The sequence below is a fragment of the Canis lupus genome, chromosome 27 (genome assembly GCF_048164855.1).
Source record: "Canis lupus baileyi chromosome 27, mCanLup2.hap1, whole genome shotgun sequence".
In the NCBI taxonomy this organism is placed as follows: domain Eukaryota; kingdom Metazoa; phylum Chordata; class Mammalia; order Carnivora; family Canidae; genus Canis; species Canis lupus.
The window spans coordinates 10,729,137-10,749,590 of record NC_132864.1 but is presented as its reverse complement, the minus strand read 5'-3'; the positions used below and the strand labels follow the sequence as shown (position 1 = coordinate 10,749,590).

The 20,454-nt window shown below is 43.0% G+C and overlaps 2 long non-coding RNA genes across 3 annotated transcripts in view; one reads left to right on the top strand and one right to left on the bottom strand.

Moving 5' to 3' along the window:
* LOC140619167 (uncharacterized) overlaps positions 1–20,291 on the bottom strand; it is a 28,424-nt gene extending 8,133 nt beyond the window's left edge. Inside the window, exons 1-3 of one of the 2 annotated variants that reach the window (XR_012019098.1) lie at positions 19,905–20,291; positions 2,753–2,850; positions 610–715 (exon numbers count right to left, since the gene is read on the bottom strand). This is a non-coding gene — a long non-coding RNA (uncharacterized lncRNA). The remainder of the gene's footprint in view (positions 1–609; positions 716–2,752; positions 2,851–19,904) is intronic. The other variant, XR_012019099.1, reaches the window with a different exon arrangement.
* LOC140619165 (uncharacterized) overlaps positions 18,776–20,454 on the top strand; it is a 165,443-nt gene continuing 163,764 nt past the window's right edge. The window contains exon 1 of the long non-coding RNA XR_012019095.1: positions 18,776–18,866. This is a non-coding gene — a long non-coding RNA (uncharacterized lncRNA). The remainder of the gene's footprint in view (positions 18,867–20,454) is intronic.

Below are 20,454 nucleotides of genomic sequence, written 5' to 3'. Positions count from 1 at the left end.
AATTGAATTCTGCTAGTTTCTAAAAAAGATACCTACCAATTGTCTGACTCTTGCATCGACTATGTACACTTCTGAGTAGATTCCTCTATATTGTGGAGCTCTTAAATTCTTGCTTCCTGCCAAAGCCGCTCTCAAAAATCTATCCCTCCATATGGTTCTCTTGTGTTAATGCTGTAGGGGAGCTTTAAATAAAGAAATCCAACACAGACACGGTGGGAAAGGGTCCCAGGGTTCAAGGATAATGAGGAAACTGATTTTCCTTATGCAAAGACAAAAGTGACATCTTCTAAAAACTGTTAATTCATTTTGAAGGGAGAAATAATGACCCCCTCTGGCCATGATATTGAATGTCTGTAGAGAGGGAAATGGTCTTCACCCACATTAACTCTGTGGGTCAGAGCCAAAAGCTACATTTGCCAAAAAAGGCTTCTTCAAGGGCATGGCTCTGCTAGATCAAAGCCACGTTCTCGAGAGAACAGAGCGTGAAAGTTTCGTGGGTGGCACTAGTTCGAGACAGGTGGGGACAGGTTCTATTTTTAATGAACCTCTCATGTACAGTAGGATAAGCAGGTCCACAGTTGGAAGCTGGGTGAAGCAAGGATGCTGTACCTGCAATGATTTCCGAAGTTCCCATTGATTCAAACCTGCGTCTGTGGATGTGGATGGCAGCAGTTCTCCTGGTATTGATCTTGGCGGCCATTCATACCATCAGATCCTACAACACAAGACAACCTCATCTTTACCCTCTGCCCAAGAGTATCCAGGCACTGATATCTTCTATTCATTTATGGCCACAGATGATGCCTAATTCTTAAGAATTCAAAGCCTAGTTGATCAAATGCAAAGTCAAAAAAGTGGCTCCCTAGATGATGGGGAATAGTCCTGCCCAGGAACATTTTCTCACCAGTATTAATGGGCTGTTCCAGCTGCAGCATTTCATACTGTTGTGTTCACATATTCAAACTCCCCTTTAAAAGAATTCTGCATTCTGCAATTAAGGAGGAAGTCAAATCAGGAGCAAAAGGGGAAGGATATTATTTCATTTTCCCAAATGCTGGAAGTCAAACATTCATTTTGGATGAATAGTTGCAGGATGATTGGCTGGTGCGGAAAGCAGAACAGGAAATCTAAAGAAATTTCCTACTGGTTTCAAGGATTGAAATTGCAGCATTGGATGTGCTCTAGTCTGTATGCATCCAGTCTGAAAATAATGAAGAAGCTGCTGTAAATAAACCCCTAAAACCGACAGCCAGATGGCAGTGGGGGTACTAGAAGTAGACAGTGGGAACCTCACCTAACTCACCTGGGTGGCCCTGGCACCCCACCAGCTTCAGGCTTTGTCAGTGGTGACTGAAAACATGATGCACCAATGTCAAGATACAGACAGAAAGGAGAAGAAATGGGGGAAACATTGAGGCAATGTGAGAAAGCAGCATGGGGGAGTGCTGGGTTCTAACCCCCTCCTGAGCTCAGAAGCATCAGCTACTCCGCTCTTACCAAATGAAGAGGCTTACTCTGAGGCTGGGAGCCCCCAGGCAGGCTTCCTGAACATCATGAAGCCCCGAGACAGAGAGACGCCTGCTGGCTGTGTTTAGGGTTTGGAGCTGATGTTACACATCAGGCACTGTAGCTCTATCCCTGTCCTTCTTTTACCAAAAATCTAGGATCACTTGGATGCATTAAGCACTGATTGGCCAGTGGGAGGTTGTCCCAGGGTTCCAGGGTGGTGATGGCAGAAGATTGTCCCTGGAGACACCCTAATGAGGACAGGTTTTGTAGGGATTACAGACGGACAGAGACTCAACTATCTACCCCTCTGCCCATTCATTCACACAACAAGCACAGATTGCGAATTTACTCTGTAAAGTAGGGCAGTGGAATAATTCCCCTCAGTTCATAGGCAGTGAGGGCCACTGGGCTCCATGCTCACGAGTTCAAGAGATTTGGGGGCTGAGCTAGGGAAAGCATCTGACCACCAGGTGGCAGTAGCACACAATGGGTTTATTTGGGGGACGCTCATAGGTTTGCAAGCAAAAGCCCCTCACTGCACGCAACCATCCAGAGGATACGGTTTGGGGGCCACTATCCAGAAGGGGAGGAGAACCAGGAAGCTCTGCAGAGACGGCTGGTGTGTCCAGGTGATGTTGCTCAGCAGCACGGCAGGAGTCTTGGTCAGAGAGCTCCAAGGGCCAGCAGCTGCTTGAAGTCTGGGGCTCCGGGGTTTATCTTATCTATGGCGAGCAGATGTGGGTGCAGTTTTGTGGCATATGGAAAGCAAGCAAGCTGTAAATAGCTAAAACGCACTTATTTAGGCTACACTTAAAACAATTGGTTGTATAAAAATTTTAGTCCATTGCCGGCAGGTTTTTGAGCTAATGCGTCCCAGCCTGCTGTGAAGAAATGCTCTGTCTAGGTCTAGGGACCAATCTGCAGGAACCCCCTTTAGCTCATTTACATAACAGGACGGCAACAGATCCTGCCTTCTAGGAAATCATAAATGGGGGAATGATAGGGAGACACCCACCTACATCCTTTCAGACAAGCAGCACTGACTGAGCACCTGCTTTGTCTGTGGCATCGGGCTCAGGGGAGGTCTGGTAGGAACAGATGAGGTCTGGTAGGAACCCATACTCCACTGTGTAGACAAATACAGATTCGGGGGTAAGTGAAGACCAGCCCATTTAGCAGACATCTGCCCCCAACCGAGAGCATGACAAGAGCACCTTCCCTGGACTGAGTGTAGGCTCCTTACCTTCCATGGCCATCCGTCTGGGGGCGAGTTTGTGTCTGTGTTTGTGTGTGTGGTTAGATGCCTCTTAGAACCTCGTGAACCTCGAAGGTTTTATCTCACTGGCAGTGAAGCAAGGGAGAAAAAGAATTTCATGTAGATATTGTTAATTCACACTTGACCACCATCATGTCTTCCCATTCCCCACCCCACCTCTACCTGTGACCACAGGTGAAGGTGGAGGCAGCTTCTTGGAGATGCAGGAACCAAAAGCCCACCAGGGAGCAGACTTGAGCGATCTCCCTGCCCGAGACCAGGGTCCTGTGCTTTCTCTTGTGGTTCTGGAACACCTCACCTGACCTGTGAATAGTTTTTTTTTTTTTTTTTGGTTGTTTGTTTGTTTGTTTGGTAAATAAATCCTTCTTTGATCAATCCTTTAAAAAAAAAAGATTTTATATGGCAGCCCAGGTGGCCCAGTGGTTTAGCACCACCTTCAGCCCAGGGCCTGATCCTGGAGTCCCTGGATCGAGTCCTGCATCGGGCTCCCTGCATGGAGCCTGCTTCTCCCTCTGCCTGTCTCTCTGCCGGTCTCTCTCTCTCTCTCTGTGTCTCATGAATAAATAAATAAAATCTTTTTTAAAAGAAAAATATTTTATATGTCTATTTGACAGAGAGAGAATGAGAGCAAGAGAGAGAGCACAAGCAGGGGGATGGAGACTATCCCCTGAGCTGAGAGCCTGACACAGAACTCAATCCCAGAACCCTGAGATCATGACTTGAGCCAAAGGCAGATGCTCAACCAACTGAGCCAGGTGCCCCGATTAATCCTTATTTGAGTGTCCCGTTTCTCACTGAAACCCCAACTGATGCTTGGATATCAGATTATGCCCACTTCTACTTTAGAGTTGTCATGTGAATCTTACTTTTAAAGTAAATATATTTACAGTTTTTTTTCGGTGACCATACGTAAATATATGTATTTATATTAAGTAAATAATAACACATGTATGCCAGGCAGGCATGAACCAGAGGACAGAAGCAATAGGGAGTGTATATTAAGAGATCCCTGGGCGCTTGGGTTGCTCAGTGGTTGAGCATCTGCCTTCGGCTCAGGGCATGATCTCGGTGACCTGGGATGGAGTCCCACTTCAGGCTCCCTGCATGGAGCCTGCTTCTCCCTCTGCGCATGTCTCTGCCTCTCTCTCTGTCTCTCATAAATAAATAAAATCTTTTTAAAAAAGAGAGAAAGATGACCCCAAGGAATGGGCATATACAACTATAGGGATGGCTGTGGAAATCTGGAATCCTTGAGGCATGCCATAGGAGGGGCAGCCTGGAGCTCTCAGGCATAGCTTGAAACTCCTGTTCTATAGGCAGGGAAGCCTCAGCTCTGCTTTTTAAGGGTCTTTTAGCTTATGAAGTCGACCCGGTCCAGATCATCTATAAAAATCTCTTGTATTTAAAGCCAGTTGAGCAAGGGTATTAGTCACATCTACAAAATGCTTTCAGAGCAACACACCTGGATTAGCACTTGACTAAATACCCGGGGAGTGCCACCAGCATGTGCACAAGCCTGTCCCATCATGGGATTCAGAGATATGCCAAAATCTCTTCGCCATGGTTGTGAATGGAAACAGTGACTCGTCTAATTAGTTTAGGGGAAGAGGGTATGTCCAAGTCACCCAGTTACTGGTTTTTGACACAGAACTAGAACTGAATCCTCATGATTCCTGGCCCACTGTTCTTTTAATATACCGCATGTTGTTAATTCCAGCATTAAGGAGGTGGGCTAGACAAAAGTTGGTGTCTCCAGTCAAGGGGATGGGAAATTCTCCCAACAGGGTATTGAAGATATTTGTAGTATTTCTTTAAATGAGATTTTCCGAATTAAACAAAGTCTCCTTTGCTTTGGGTCACTTAAAAACCTCTGCCTTGGATGAATATTTGTCTTGTTTTCCAAGGACCCAGATAATCCAGAAAATTAGCCCAGAGTCATATTACAAGGAAAATGGGGCAAATATTAAAACCCGGGGAAGCTCCAGGAGACAAGGCAGGCAACTGAGAACCTAGGACTGGCCAAGGAAGAGAATTCATGCACCAAACCTATGGCACTGGATTCTAACCTGCTGTGTCACAGCAGAACTTCCTAGAACAAGGAAATTGTGATGCCCAAAGCCCCCACCTCCTATTGGCACTGCAAGTACAGCCTCTCTCAGGTGTTATGTTGTACAAAATACTTCCCACGGTGAGCTTGTGTAAAGGTAACGAATTAATGATCAATAGCCTGGATTCATCTGTAGCCTTGTTTTCTTATTCCACACTATGGTTTTAGTTTTTTAAAACTTTGGTTGTATTAGTATCTAAGATGAAAACTTTGGAAATTTTCACATAAAAATCTAGATTTTTGGAGTCTCTTGAAGCTGGGAGAACTGTTCCTACATGGGAACAACTAGCCAGGGCTTGGAGGATCTACACCCTTCAATAAACATACTCTCCGGTTCCATGGGTTTAACCCAGAATCCTTAGTCAAATTTCTGCTCTGATCTCTCAGTGCATTCAAATTTGAGTACACAGGAAAAGGAGAATATATGGAGTGGCCAGTTGCTCATCCTTTGATTGTGAAAGCTCTTGAGATTCTCAGCCCTGGCTAATGGTCCACAGTATCATCAGCTCCAAGCCTGGTGGGGCTTCCTTAGGGTGTGTGAATTCTTAAGTGTTTTCTCTAAGCTTCCTTGTCTGTAACATCTGAACAGATCACTGCTTCTTTCAGATAACTTCTGTCTCCGATTTTATCCCTTTCCTTAATAACTACCTCTCTTTTGTTCTACTTGGGTGAACCCAATACAATTTCTCTGAACATGTGTAAAGTTAATTCATCTTTGGCACCTTGTATTTTAAACCAAACCCAAAAATGACACTAATCTCTAATTTATAACAAATCAGTGGTGCATGAATTTCATTAAATCATATGGGACTAAAAGATAGACATTGTTTTTTATCCCAATATATATTTGGTGAAGCCCACTTAATATCACATTTGTTCAGTGAGTTGAATAAAACTAGCTTCTCTGCTTGCTAGCGGGAGTATTAAGTGTATATTCAGCTTTTCCAACCTGCTACTTCTTCCTAATTCTTAGCTGAGAATAATTCACCTCTGTCAAAAAGAAATATTTAGATCAGGTCATTTCTACTCTGAAAAACAGATGGATTAAAACTTCTTTTATGTTATTAAGCAATTGCACACAATTTACATAATAGGATAGTTCTGTTCACACAACCAAGTGAATAATTATAATGGGAATTATAATTATTACTAGGAAGTGTGAGATATCAAGAAAAATTCACTTCCTCAAAGGTAGTTCATTTCAATGAAGAATTTGCCCTATTTCTAAAGAACTAATTTTGCATGATGAACCACAGCAGGGTGAGGTTTCTAAGTACTTGAATTAGCGTATTTTACTATTACTACCCAGGAAAGAAGAATCTAAGGTGGGGTGCATTTTGAGGAGATAAACTGACAACAAATGAGTCTCTCCCCTGATTCTGCAGGTACCCGCTTTCTCTGGGGATGGAAACTCCTGTAGGTCTACTCTCTGTAATTGGCAGAACGGAATGTGGCATAAACTTGACCAACAGAGCAAGTCAGATGGTTTTGAGGTGGAAATAATGTACTTAGGAGAGCCCTGTATTGCTAAACTCCATTTCTGACACAAAATTTAAGAAGTAAGTGGCAGCCCTCACTTCACTCTGTGTGAAATTTCCACTCAAGTGCTCAGTGGCAGGGTGACTAGATAAAGGATAGGACACACAACACAATTTGGGATACATTTATATCAAAAATACAGTCAACAGATAAGATATAGGTTGGGCTGCAATTTGGGACATACTTAGGTTAAAAATTATTTGTTGTTTATCTGAAATTCAAACTTAACTGAGCTCCTGTATTTTTATTTACAAAACCAACAACCCTGGGGATGCCTCGAAGAGGACTCCCTTTTAATAGAAAAAGAAACAGCAAATCCACATCCTGCAAATGCTGGTGTCAAACTCACTAGTGTTGGCTAAGGTTTCTCTTGGAGTAAAGAATTGTGAAAAGTGGCTCCAGAAGCAATTTAAAGCACCCCCTCCTCATAGGACATTTGTGGGTTGAAGAGTACAGATCCTAAATTTTTATGTTTGGAAGAATTCACAATTTAACTTTTTTATAAAGATTTTATTTATTCATTCATGGAGACACAGAGAGAGAGAGGTAGAGACACTCCCTGAGGGGAGCCTGATGTGGGACTCGATCCCAGGACCCCAGGATCACAACCTGAGCCAAAGGCAGATGCTCAACCACTGAGCCATCTGGGTGTCCCAGGATTTACCTTTTTTAAAAAATATTTTATTTATTTATTTGAGAGAGAGAGAGAACACGAGCAAGGGGAGGGGCAGAGGGAGAGGGAGAGGCAGACTCTCCGCTGAGCAAGGAGCCCAACATGGAGCTTGATCCCGGGACCCTGAGATCATGACCTGAGCCGAAGTCAGACGCTTCACTGACTGAGCCACCCAGGTGCCCAATGATTTGACTTTTAACATATAGAATAGCAGTTAAGAACATAGCTCAATATTGTATCTTGTGTGATTATGTGTGTGTGTGTGTGTGTGTGTGTGCTTGTGCACAGCACAGGGGTTTTGAGGGAGGGTCTGAAGCCAACCTGTCCTGGGGTGGAGTCTCTGTTCTGCCCCTCACCACCTATCTCACCTACAGCAGCCATTTCTGATGTTTATGCTTGGCCTCAGGCAACAGGTAAAGTCATAATAGAATCCGTGCCATGGAGTAATTGAAAAGATGTAGCAAGTTAATGTATCTACGATAGGCACAGTGGTTAGGACAGTGCCTGGTACATAATGCATCACAGTACATGCTGATCCTTATTGCTGGTGCTGCTAGCATCGGTGATATTAAGCTCAGGTGAAGTTTTCTCTACCTTGAAACCAGTTAACCTCTTCCTGCTTCAATTTCTTCATGCACACACTGGAGACCATACTGGTGCCCAGCTCATGGGGTTGCTGGGAGGATTAAGTGTTTAGTTCACATGGCCTAGGGAGCGGGGAGTGGTTGAGAATGGGGACTCTGGAGCCAGCCAGCCAAGGCATACTTCCCCTTGACCGCCTGTTGGCCAGTGTGACCTTGGACTGCCCACTCAACCTCTCTGAGCTTGACTTCTCATCTTTGATATGGAGATAGAGAGAGCACCCATTTCATGGGGTGATTGAGAGGGCGGTGTCTAACCATGGAAGTGCTAAGAGCAGTGTGTAGTAGGTGCCATGGGAATGCCCGGATGCAGAATATTGGTGGAGGGGTTTGAATGCACTCCATTCCATCCTTCTTTCCCTGGGTCACCACCCCTCCACTCTCCTTTAGCTTCACCAACTTTTGAGCACTTTATGCCAGGGACTAGTGCAAACACTTTACAATTAAAGGTTTTTTTCATCTAATTTCACAATAGACCTATGGGGGTAAATCTGCAGTTTACAGATGCAGAACTGAGGTAAGTCCCTTGCCAGAGGTCATTCGGTTTGTGAAGATGAAGCCTGAGGGGAGTCCATGTGTCCACCCAGATCCCATGTTCTTCCTCGCCACCAGGGATGCTGAGTTGTGCAGGGGGCTCCAGGAGTGCCCCTCCTCATTCTGGTGATCTGAAACAGCAGGGGTGGGGGGCTGCAGTCACATGGGTCCCCCATTTACCTGGTCCCATGAGGCTTACTCCAAGGAGAGAGATATGGATATGTTGGATATGTTGGGGCTGACTCTGGTTCAGTGGATGGGTTCCTGGGTCCCTGCCCCTTGCCACACAGCCTTCTGGCTGCTCAGTGACAGCGGGTCCTCTCTGTCCTTGTGCACTGCTACCTTCAGGGTGATTTTTTTTTTTTTAAGGATTTTACTTATTTATTTTAGAGAGAGCAAGAGAGAGAGAGGGAGAGAGGGGAGAGGGCCAGAAGGAGAGGGAGAGAGAACGTCAAGCAGACTCTGTGCTAAGGACGGAGCCAGACTAGGGACTCAATCTCCCACAACCCCAATACCATGGCATGAGCTGAAACTAAGGCTAGAGGCATAACTGACTGAGCCACTCAGGTGCCTTCCGGATGATTTTCATGCAGAGAAAAGATCATCTGTGGCCACTTGGTTTTAAATTAATAATCAAAATATTAAAGCAAAATTCCCAAATACAGGATTGTCCTTAAGCCTTGCATTACTACTCACACATCCTAATATCCTCTCTGCAGAACTAATACATTTTAACATTTATTTTAAGGGATTCTTTAAAAGATCAGTTAATTAAATTTCTTTCCATATTTTAAACTATATTTGTAAATTTAATATACCTGCTTTCTTTTTAAGCAGTTCAAGTGTCATTTTATAAGCAAAACTATCTTATGTATTTAAACAAGGATAATATACTTAATAAATGAGCAAATTATCCTTAACATTTCATTATGATCTTAGTATTTAGCTAGATTTCTTTTAGTTTTCAACTTAAAATCGCAAGGCAAAAAAAAAAAATTGATTTCAAATCGCATTCTAAGTGGGAAACACGGCTGCTTCTGTGGTAAATGACCTTCACCACTATAAATACTTCAAATACGACTGTTCTCCAATTATTCCTTATCTTAACAGAAAAATAAAATATGCAGGTTTGATAGAATTCATCACCACTGTTATCGATTCTAGGCTTTCCTGGGTCTCAAGGGCTACGAAGGATATAATTTTAGTATTTCCGGAAAATGGAGATCCCAAGCAACTTAGAATTTATTCTCCAAACATTGGTGAAGCTATCTCCCCAGTGGAAGGAGGTTACTTGGAGGTTGGAGATTTTCAGCTGGGACAGGGTGTCTGAGGAGCAGCCACATGCTCTCACCACTTGGAGCGCCTTGGTGTGCCTTGTTAAGTGACTTTCTGTCAATAATGGAGAACACTCTGCTTCCACATGGACGATCTCACAGCCCAAGGCCCTGGACACAGGGTGACTGACTGCTTCAGCTTCGGATTAGATTAATCCATCTGCTACTTGCTTTGTGTTTCACATTCCTCCCAAGTTTTTCCTCTCCCAAACATTTCTGTGAACACACAGTGGGATCCACCCACCTCTCTGTCTGCCTCTCCAGTCTTAGTGGCTAAGGTCATTCCAAGGACATTCACCTTCTGGGCTTCCATCTTTAACCTGCCATCAAGTAAATCTTTGCCCTGTGGCCCCAAACATCAAGTGGACATTTTCAGACCTGTCTGGTCACTGGAGATAATTTCCTGCTTAAACTGGGCATCTGATAATCCAGACTGTCTAGATTATATATAAAAATATAAATACAAATGTGTGTGTATGTATGCATACATATATGACTTAAAATATTTTAAGCTCTTGAACATGCAGTACCACATTCATTAAATTTCTTCAGAGAAATGAAATGACATTTTTAAATGGTTGTTCTTTTTTAATTACTTAATAGACTCTACTAGGAAATACATAAAGATTACAATTACTATAAAATTTATTACTGCACGTACATTCCAGTATATTCTAAAACACCATATAATTGATGTAATTAATTTCGTCTCACACACATATGCAGCCATATGATTAGCAGGATAAATGAAATTCATACATGCACATATGTATGTGCCAGCACAAATACCATGCCCTTATTTAAATAAAAATATCCCATTATATTTTGCCTTTGAATCAATTTTTTTTCTCTGAATATAATTAACTCATTGCCTTTCACAGAGTCACTTTATTTCAATTAACCATAAACCATTACCATGAGTACTCTGGTTTTTAAATGCTCAAAATTTTCATAACTGGGCCAGCAAAAACCTTTAATTAAAGTTCTCGTCCCCTTTAGAATTGCCTTTAAGTTTTAAAACATATTCTGGCTTTCTGCTGACATCGACAAGCTGCAGACCTCCTGACTTTTTTGCCCCAAGGCTCAGAATCGGCTATTATCCCATGAGTGCTGGATTCTTATGGCTGATCAGATGCTGGAGACCAGAATCTGGGGTCTATGGGCATTGGTGGTGGGCATATGGGCCGCTTTGAGAGATTGATTTAGGTTAAATGTTGACCGTGGTAATTGAAATGTAACATCCTAGGCTTCGTAGCCCTCTGCTGTGTTTCCTGGGATCCCTAAAGCCCTAGGACCTTCTCTGATGTCACCTGTCCTCCTCCAGCTCCCATAGGGTTCCACTGGTCTGCCTCCCATTTACATGAGGCTGGTCCCAAGGTTTGCTTGATTTGGGGTGGCTGGTTCTTTGGTCATTTTTTGCTTCAGCCACCTGCTCTTCTCAATGCATATACTTTCTCAGTATCTTATTTGTTTTCATGTTTTGTTTTAAAGATTTATGTATTTATTTTTTATTCATTTGCAAGAAAGACAGAGAGAAAGAGCACAAGAAGGGGGGGTGTGGCAGGCAGAGGGAGAGGGAGAAGCAGACTCCTCACTGAGCAGGGAGACCGATTTGGGCTTGGTCTCAGGACCCCGAGATCATGACCCAAGTGAAGGCAGGCGCTTTTAACCATCTGAGCCACCCAGATGCCCCTAAAGATTTATTTATTAATTTAAGTAATCTCTACACCCAGTGTGGGGCTTAGACTCACAACCCCAAGATCAAGAGTCAGATGTTCTACCCACTGAGCCATCCAGGTGCCCCCGTTCTTGTGCTTTTTAAGCGACTATTATTATGATGGCAAATGCCAAACATGTACCTCTAGATCAAACCTTTCCTCTGCAGGAGCACATCACCAACTATAGAGTAGACCTGGAATTTTAAAATAAAGCTTTCAGCAAGTAGAGATGTTTTGCTTCACGTAGGCAAAATATCAACAGGGATGATCTCTCATTTGGCCAAATTTGTATTTCCAAAAACAAAATCCAATAGGAAGGAAGATCCATAAAGGGCTACATTCAACCCATTTTGAAGAGTTACCGATTTTATAGATTCTTCAACAGAGAGAAGGAACAAAGGAAGAGGGGAGAATGGAACAAGGGAAGACAAGTGGGGATAATGGATGGAGACAGCTAGTATCCATCATCAGGCCCTTTGCAATGAGTAAATGGATGCTGGGGTTGCCAGGGCTTGGTGGCAAAGGCAGCTAATGATCAAGATTTGAATCTTGTGGGGCCTCTGGGTGGCTCAGCTGGTTGAGCACCCCACTCTTGCTTTTAGCTCAGGTCATGATCTCAGGATCATGAGATTGAGCCCTTCTTGGGGCTCCATGCTCAGCAGGGAGTCTATTGAGATTCTCTCTCTCTCTCTCTCTCTCTCTCTCTCTCTCTCTCTCTCCCTCTGCCCCTCTTGCCTGTGTGCTCTTTTTCTCTTCTCAAATAAGTAAATAAAATCTTTAAAAAAAAAAAAAAGATTCGAATCTTGTGATGAAAGTGCTCCTGGGAAATTATACTCAAACTCTATAATTTTCAGTCTTCTCTTCTGTGAAGTGACAATAGTAGCATATATGAATTTAGAAAACAAATATGAATAAGCCTAATGAAATATCTGGCTCTTAGTCCTCAGTCTACTTTTGTCAAAACAGTGAAGGAGTAGGTGAATCAGTGACGTACACCTGGGGAAGTACACTAGAAGATCTGCTTTCCAGTGCGATATCACTCTGCCTTAAGCAGCCATTAGGAAGATGGGTGATGAAATGTAATGAAATGTGAATTGCATTTTTGATAGTTTGTATTATTTGTGATTAGCTCAAAATAGTATCTTTAACCTGAGTGTACGTTAGCCGCATTGATATTATACATGCAAAATTATTTCTTTTATGCAGGCTGATGAGGCTAAATACTGTTCAATGGTTTTAAAAATCAATGTTTATCCACAAGATTAAATAATTTTAATTTTCCCTCACAGTCACATAAATAATAGCTGATCAAAACTAGAACACTCCCATGATTAGACCCTTTGAGCTTTCCTCCCACTATCCTCCAGGCTCCTAAAGGGTATAATTTAAGGAGAAGTAATAGGAAAAGCTACTCTTCCCAGTGGGAAGTGAGTGTATATACTCACAGTCTTGGAAGTCTGTGCTACTAAGCTTTGACAATGACAAAGGAGGGATCTAGATAAATTGAGAAAATTCAAATACAAAGCCATAAAGCAATAGTTGAGGTACGGAGGGTTGCTATGATCTCATATAACCCCACAATTAAATGCACAGTAGGGAAGCTCTGGGTATTCATGCAACATGTCTAAACTTCCTTTGTCCTGCCCTGAGCATCTCTCCATATCTTGCGATCTCAAAAACTGAGCTCAAGATTAACTTTACTCGAAACAAATATACCTTCTCTTTGGATGGTAAGCATGAGGCTTTGTGCATAGGTGATGTGCAAGGGAGAGTTGCCAAACGAATAGATGAAGGACTTAAATGTCATTTATGGTAGCACTAGCACTAACTGATTTTTATTGAACACTTAGTATACTTTCTGATATTGAGGGAAAAAATGTCCCAAGAGTTTTGGAGAGTAACAAATCAGGTCTTGCTCAGGCTGTATATGGTAGCTACTATAAGGAACCAGTAATAGTAAATTAAAAAGAGATGAAGCATTCCCATATACACCATGTCTTTTAGAGATTCTTCATTGATTTCAAAGGGGAATGGCCAGAGATGAGCAATTTGGCATTGAACTTTGGAAGCAAACACCACAATCTGTGCAGCATGTTTACATGTACAGGGAAAATCTGCTAAGAGGGAAAACAAATGCGTCCAACTACAGCCTTAAAATGTGTAAGTTGCTGAGCTCTGTTATACCTGTGATATGGACCCTGGGGCAGAGGCAAAGGGATGCTGCTCTGTGATTTAGGGTACAATCATGTACCACCAGGCAGGAACTGATGCACCTAAATAAAATGAAAAAAGCACACTCACAACCATGTACACATGAGAATGATCAGACCCAAGAAGCAACACCACTCTGGCAGTGTCTTAGCTACTAAGTCTACAGACCAAATTGACAGGCAACCCGCAAGGAGCACTGTCCTCAATCAACATGGGAAGTATGAGAAGATGCCCAATGGGGCTCTAGCCCTTAGGTCTGTGTCCTGGGTGAGACCCCAAATGGCGTGGACCACAAGACCCCTCTAGGAACCACTGTTCCTGCTGGTAGGACCAATCAACAAGTAGCCAAGGGCTGTTTCTTTGCCTAAATCTGGATCACGAATCTAAACATTTCCAGGAGCCACGGATGAGCCAAGCTGGGCCAGTGGGGAATCTGGCACACTCCTGATTTCCAGCATGTTATTCATGGAAAGCCCTTCTTGCATCTGCTTTTCATGGTTGACCTCCTCCATCCAGGCAGGCTCAGTCTTTTCCTTGGGTCTTGTGTGTACAGTGAGCTAAGTGGTGACCCTATGAGATGCCTGAGGTTCCATTAATCCATGATCTGTTCAGATTAAACATTGCCTTTTCTAGTCTTCTCTTTATGATATAGTCTTCTTTAGCATTAAGAAGGTACTCCTTCTTATCTTGTTGAATCTTCTGACCTCTCATCGCTTCGAGGAAAATTTAACCTTTTCAAAGGTTAAATATCTCTTTGCTTCCTCTTCAGGATGAGATTGACTGCGTGAGTCACATGCCCTTCATGGAATCACCACAAAGGAATGTCTTCAGTTTTCTGTGGGGACATGGGACAATGACACCTAGGAGTCAGCATGGGGCAGGCTGGCTTGACATTTAGGATAGTGTAGCTCAACTGAAATTCATCTCTATGTCTTGCGTTATGGGGTATAGATCTCTGAGGGGCTTTATTCTTCTGGGTCCTTTAAAGCCTGTTTCTTTCTTCAACTGGTAGTTCTACTCTCCCTAGGCACTGAAATCATAAGTCTTTTCCCATCCACCATCAATAAGGATTCCAGATTTCCATGGATGACATGAGAAAATTCAAATACAAAGCCATAAAGCAATGGTTGAGGTACGTAGGGTTGCTATGATCTCCTCAAAAGGAAGAGTATATTTATGATTCCAAGAGATCTGAAATGTGCAACCAGGACTCTGATCTTAGGCTTCCTGGTGTCAACAATCAACTACCCAAGAAATGCCACCAGATACACTGTTGATGAAGTAAAGCTGAGCTTTATGATAATAACTGCAGCAAAGGGGACATCACCTTGATTGAGTGCTAGCGATGTCTTTATGAGGGCAAAGCAAGGTAGGATGTGTGTTAGGTTACAGGGTCTCTTGTATAGCCAACAACCCCAAGGCCAGTGGCCTTGGAGGAACAGCAGGCTCAGAGGATTTATTGAGCAGTTTTCACATCTGTACTGTCTCCAGAACTACAGAGTGTGCAAAATGTGACCTCTTGAATCACTCCACTGTATCCTGGATGTTCTTCCTTTTTCTTTAACAAGAAATAGAGCCCGTTTAGCCTCATTCCATGGATGTAGCATCAGGTCCTCCCTGTACTATTTTTCCTTCTCTTGCCCTGTTTTTGTTTTCAGAACAGAAGGCTACTAAGGGAAATTCTTTGTCTTAAAAACTTCAGATATCTAGAGAGAAGACTTTGCTCACAGAACAACCAAAGCTTAAACATAAAGCAGAGGCATCCGCATTGAGATGACTAATCATGAACATCTCTGCCAAAAGTGGCTTTGGTGGATGAAATGATCAGAAGTTGCTATTTCTGCTCTATAGTTCCCTATTTCTTTTTCTCCCACATTCCTGTGAAAGATACATATTTTCCTACAGGATCTCCTTGAGCAGAGTAACTACTTTCTCTCATTTCTCTTGACAAATGTTCTCAGCCTTAAGAACTCATGGCTCTTTTCTACCAGAGAATTCACAGAGCCTTATACAAGTAGTGGGAAGGCTTGCTGAGATCCCCAGAACCACTGATCAAAATTAGCAAACAAATATTCAGAATAACATTAGCTTTGAATTCACTTTTGATGACTTGTCCTCTGAACAAATGGAGTTCTAGTATGCATTCTTATGTGAAGTGTTGAAAGCTGAGCCAATAGAATCAGAATCAAAGATCTCAAGTCATGTTCCTTATGGATATTGACCCACCGTAGAAGAGCTCCAGTGAGAATTAGGAGATGAGGGTTATTTATCTTTAGGGCTCTAGACATGATGGGTGGTAAGTCAGGGGCTAACATTGCTGCCTGTCCATCAGTAAATCTCCCCTTTTCTTTGCTGATGAGATCTTGAATTTGTTGAGGTGCAACATGCCCATCCACAGTCTTTGGGTTCTGATTGGCCACAGATAATTGTGCTCACCCAGCTCCCATTTATCAAAGATTCATTATCTTGGCCTCTGCTGCAGCCAGGGGAGGAATCTCTGATGGGAACCTCTCAGATGAAAGCCACTTTGTCATCCGCTTCCCTCCTGCTTGGGATACACACATGTGATGGTTGGAGCTTCTTCAGCCATATAATCATATAATGAAGTGACAGTCAAGAGGATTAAGAGCCAACGTGCCAATGATACAAAGAAGAAAGATGGACAGCGGCTGAATCCCAGAGATATCACGGAGAGCATGAACATTGTCACAGAATCACAAAACCCCAAGTTCTCTGTGAAGAAAACAATTCATGTCCTTTTCACTGAAGCTACTGTTGGGCAAGTATTTATCCTGCTAGAGCAGAAGCATTATAAGTAATATAGCTAATATTTGCACTTTAATTTTGTTTTTTAACCATGTATTAGTTAACAACCGTTCAAAACAGAAAAGAAAAAAGAAACAACAATCAACTGTGATCTCATCCTGTGTTAATATTTCTGAATTTCCATCCTGTTTGTTTATAATTCACATTGTCCTATTCCTCCGCCCCATGACAAGCAGGCAATATATTTAGTCTTTGGTCTGTCTTTTCCGTCCCATCTTCTGCAATTCTCCAACTACAAAATTAGAAAAAAGGAAACCCCAACTTAACTCAACAGCATCATATTTAAAATCCTCTTCTAATGAATGTCATCCTGTATGGTGCTAACGTTTCGGCAGTTTCCCGCATGGAGTGGGCACCCAGTAGCTGTTTGCAGATTAAATAATTGGCACATTGGAATGCCCATCTTTTTTAGGAGTAAGGCTGGAGTCTGCTTGTTTATACTTACAGAAAGTCACTTGCTTATCTCTTGAGTTTCTAGCACAATCTCTTTGGAGTGTTGGCATTCTGGAAGGACCACAGTTTAATAGCCAGATAATCCAGTTACAATGACAGGCGACCTTCCGAAAGACGAAAATCTCCTGGCACTAGGATTTAGCTCTGAAAAGCTTTTTAGAGGCTGCTGGCCACACAAAGAAAGCAGCCTCTGTGCTGATAAGGGGGAGATTTCCAGTCAGTGCTGCTGATAATTAAGTGGCCTTGTCAGAAAGTTGAGATACACACAGATGCAATTGGGGATATTTGATTTTAAAAGGGTATAAACACATAAGAGAGAATAAAAAAGGATTTTAAAGAATTGCCTTTAAGATTCTTTTGATGTCAATCAAACTTAAAATATGTTGCTGCCCAAAGACACTCAATCCTTATTCTGAGGCACCATTATAAAAATGTGGCTGGGCTTGGTGAAAGCTTACAATGTGCTTTTGTACGCTTTTTAACACTTAAACATGTGCATTGTTGAATTTTTTGTGAGCCAATCTGTGTTCTGTAATGATGGAGGCTGCTTATTTAGCAAATGCAGCCACATACATTTAAGGCAATTAGAACAGGACAGACGTTCAGCCAAACAGACCACACTGACGCAGAAATTGCTTTGTCACTAAGCTTGACCGGGACAGCCACACAGAAAGTGGATACAAACATACCACCTTCCTAAGAACAATCTATCCTTATAAAGTCTGCCATTAGCTGATTGATTTATTGTAAGTAAGGAGACTTTATCAATAGCTTATACCTCTCAATTAAGAAACAGAAACTGATAGTTCTGTATTATTCCGGATAATTGGCTTGAATCTAGTAGCTATCATGGTAGTTTAGTTACTCTACTTAAGTTTTTGGAAAAGCACATTAGTGTAGTGGGGCATCACAGAACTGTGACCCTGCAGTGGGCAGGAGAGAGGTGTGTGTCGTGTGTGCAGTGTGACTCAGGAGCCAGATGGTGTGGGTTCAAATCCTGGCTCTATCACTTCCCAGCTGTGCACACCTGGGCAACATCATTAACCTCCATGTGCTTTATTTTCCTGTTCTGTAACAGAGGGATGATGCCAGAACTACCATGTTCGTTAAATAAATCAAGAATATGAAGAACTTAGAACAGTGCCTAGCATATGGCATGTGCTATATATGTGTTTGCTATCATCAGCCCCTAAGGACCAGCTTGGTATATAAATCAAGTGCCCCCAGAAGGGATAGAGTGATTCCGTTTTCCACTTGACCCCCTGACTTCCAGGAGACCATGAACAAAGGGCTGACTCTACTGGACAGGAAAATGAGATCAGGATCATGAAAAATGGTAATATCTCAAAAAGCTATTTTAGCCACAAAATAATGTCATGAAACTCCAAGGAAATGTTCACACCCTATGCTTACATTACTGTGACTTCAATGAATATTTTTTAAAAGATTTTATTTAGTTATTTATTTTAGAAAGAGAGAGAGAGAGAGAGAGCATGAGTGAGAATGGGGGGAGGGGACAGAGGGAGAGGGGAGAGAGAATCTCAAGCAGACGGATCCTACGACCCTGAGATCACGACCTGAACTGAACCAAGAGTCAGATGCTTAACTGCCTGAGCCACCCAGGGCACCCCTTCAATGGACTTTTATGGGAAAAGTTACACTTGCAGCTTCTTTTTTGATATATGAAAAGAAGCAAGCAAATTTTCCCATTGACTACCTGGGGTGTCCAGAGGTTCCAGGCTCCTCTGAGGGCTTCCTCTCTCTTTCTTTTTTCTTCCCTCCTCCCTCCTTCTTTCCCTTCTACCCTCCCTCCCTTCCTTTTTTCCTTCCACTGTCATTGTTTGATATTCATCAAGAACCAGCAGTGCTGTTTTGAATGTACAAAAATAGATTCTTCCAAGTGACTTTCCCCCCCTAAGAGATGATAGATTGCTTTTTTCCCCTCAGTGCAAACCAGAAATTGAAGCAGACGGAGCATGTCTTCCACAGTGTCAGGCAAGGGAGTTGGCTTGCGGAGAGTCAGCCCGGACATACTGGGAGAGCAGGTAGGGGAGAAGTGACCATGGTCCACACCTGGGGGTGGGGATGGGAGTCCCCTCTCCCCGGGGCTAAGAATGCACCCTCACTGTGCAACATGCCTTTTTTGTGCTTTTGCACCTTCTTCCCAAAATATTGGCATTTTGACTGCTCAGAGGTAAATAAGTCGATTCAGTGGATTTGGGAAGTTTATTATCAATACTCGTGGCACATTCGCGGTTATTCGCGAATATGTGCAGAGCTGGGGGCAGATACCTAAGTGGCCGATAAGCCTGTTCAGGGCGAACAAGGCTACTCTCTGCCTCTTGTTTCAGCTCTCAGACCATAAGCAAGTGTCCTTTCCATGATCTATTTACTGCCACGGGCTTTTTTTGTTTTGTTTTTTGGTTGGGTTTTGTTTTTTTTTTTTCATTTCTGTGCTGTTGGTGATTTCTTGCCAAGCTAGTGCTGAAGAGCTGCCTTGTGCTCCTGCCGCAAGAAGGCTGCCATGTGCCTCCCAGAGAAGCTTCTTTAAATAAACTCCCTCAAGTACTAGTTCTACCATTGGTCCTGAGTTAAGCATTAATGAACTGACAATGTAGGTTAAATAAAGCTCCTTTAATCATAAAGACACAGGGGATCCCTGGGTGGCTCAGTGGTTTAGGATCTGTCTTGGGCCCAGGACATGATGCTGGAGTTCTGGGATCGAGTCCCGCATCGGGCTCCCCATGGGGAGCCTGCTTCTCCCTCTGCCTGTGTCTCTGTCTCTCATGAATAAATAAAATCTTTTAAAAAAATCATAAAGACGCATAAAAAAAGTCATTTTTATCATTTGATGAAAATGTGATGAGACACCCAGGAATTTAAATCTGTATTTCCTCTAGAAAAAATAGTTCAGGTTTTGCTAATTCAATGTTGGCAGCGACTGTATAGAACATATCTACGGTGGCCAACGAGAATCGGCTTCTATTTGGGGGAATAGCAGTCTAGATGATTCTTGTTTTTCCATCCTGGCAGATTTTTTTTCATGCAAAGGAACAGAACGTCATTTCAGGGTGAACACTCACCTCCACCTTCCAGGGTGGATCCATCCTTTTCCATACGCTGGTGTTTATTTCAGAGCTGGCTCCATTAACAGCATGGCAAGGAGGTTCTGAGAGGGAAGGGTATTTCCAGGCCTGTGCGTATGGGAACCGGCCCTGTTCCTGGCTGCTTGCAATATCTATTGTTCTTGGTCAGTTGGCATTTTTATGATGCCGTGACTCAGATTTTATAGCTGTTTTACAGGCTAATTTTCTGCGCTGCGTTTCGTCAGGCCTTTCCAGACACCCAGCGAGTTAACTCTGAATCATTGCTGCTCTGAATTGCATCCCCCACCCCACGCCGGCCCCTCAAGCATCCAGAAAGCCTCTGGTGATCTGTGCTCTCCAGCAGTCTGGAAACAGAGGCCAGGGAGGAGAAAAATGCAACAGGAAAAGTCCCCCAGACCTTTCCTCATGTAACTATTGGGCGATGAGGAGACCCTCCCTTTTCTCTGTAATACGGCTACGGGTTGTGAGAGCCATAAAATGAATGGGGGCAAATGTTGAATTACATCCCGGGTCTCCCCCCTAATAA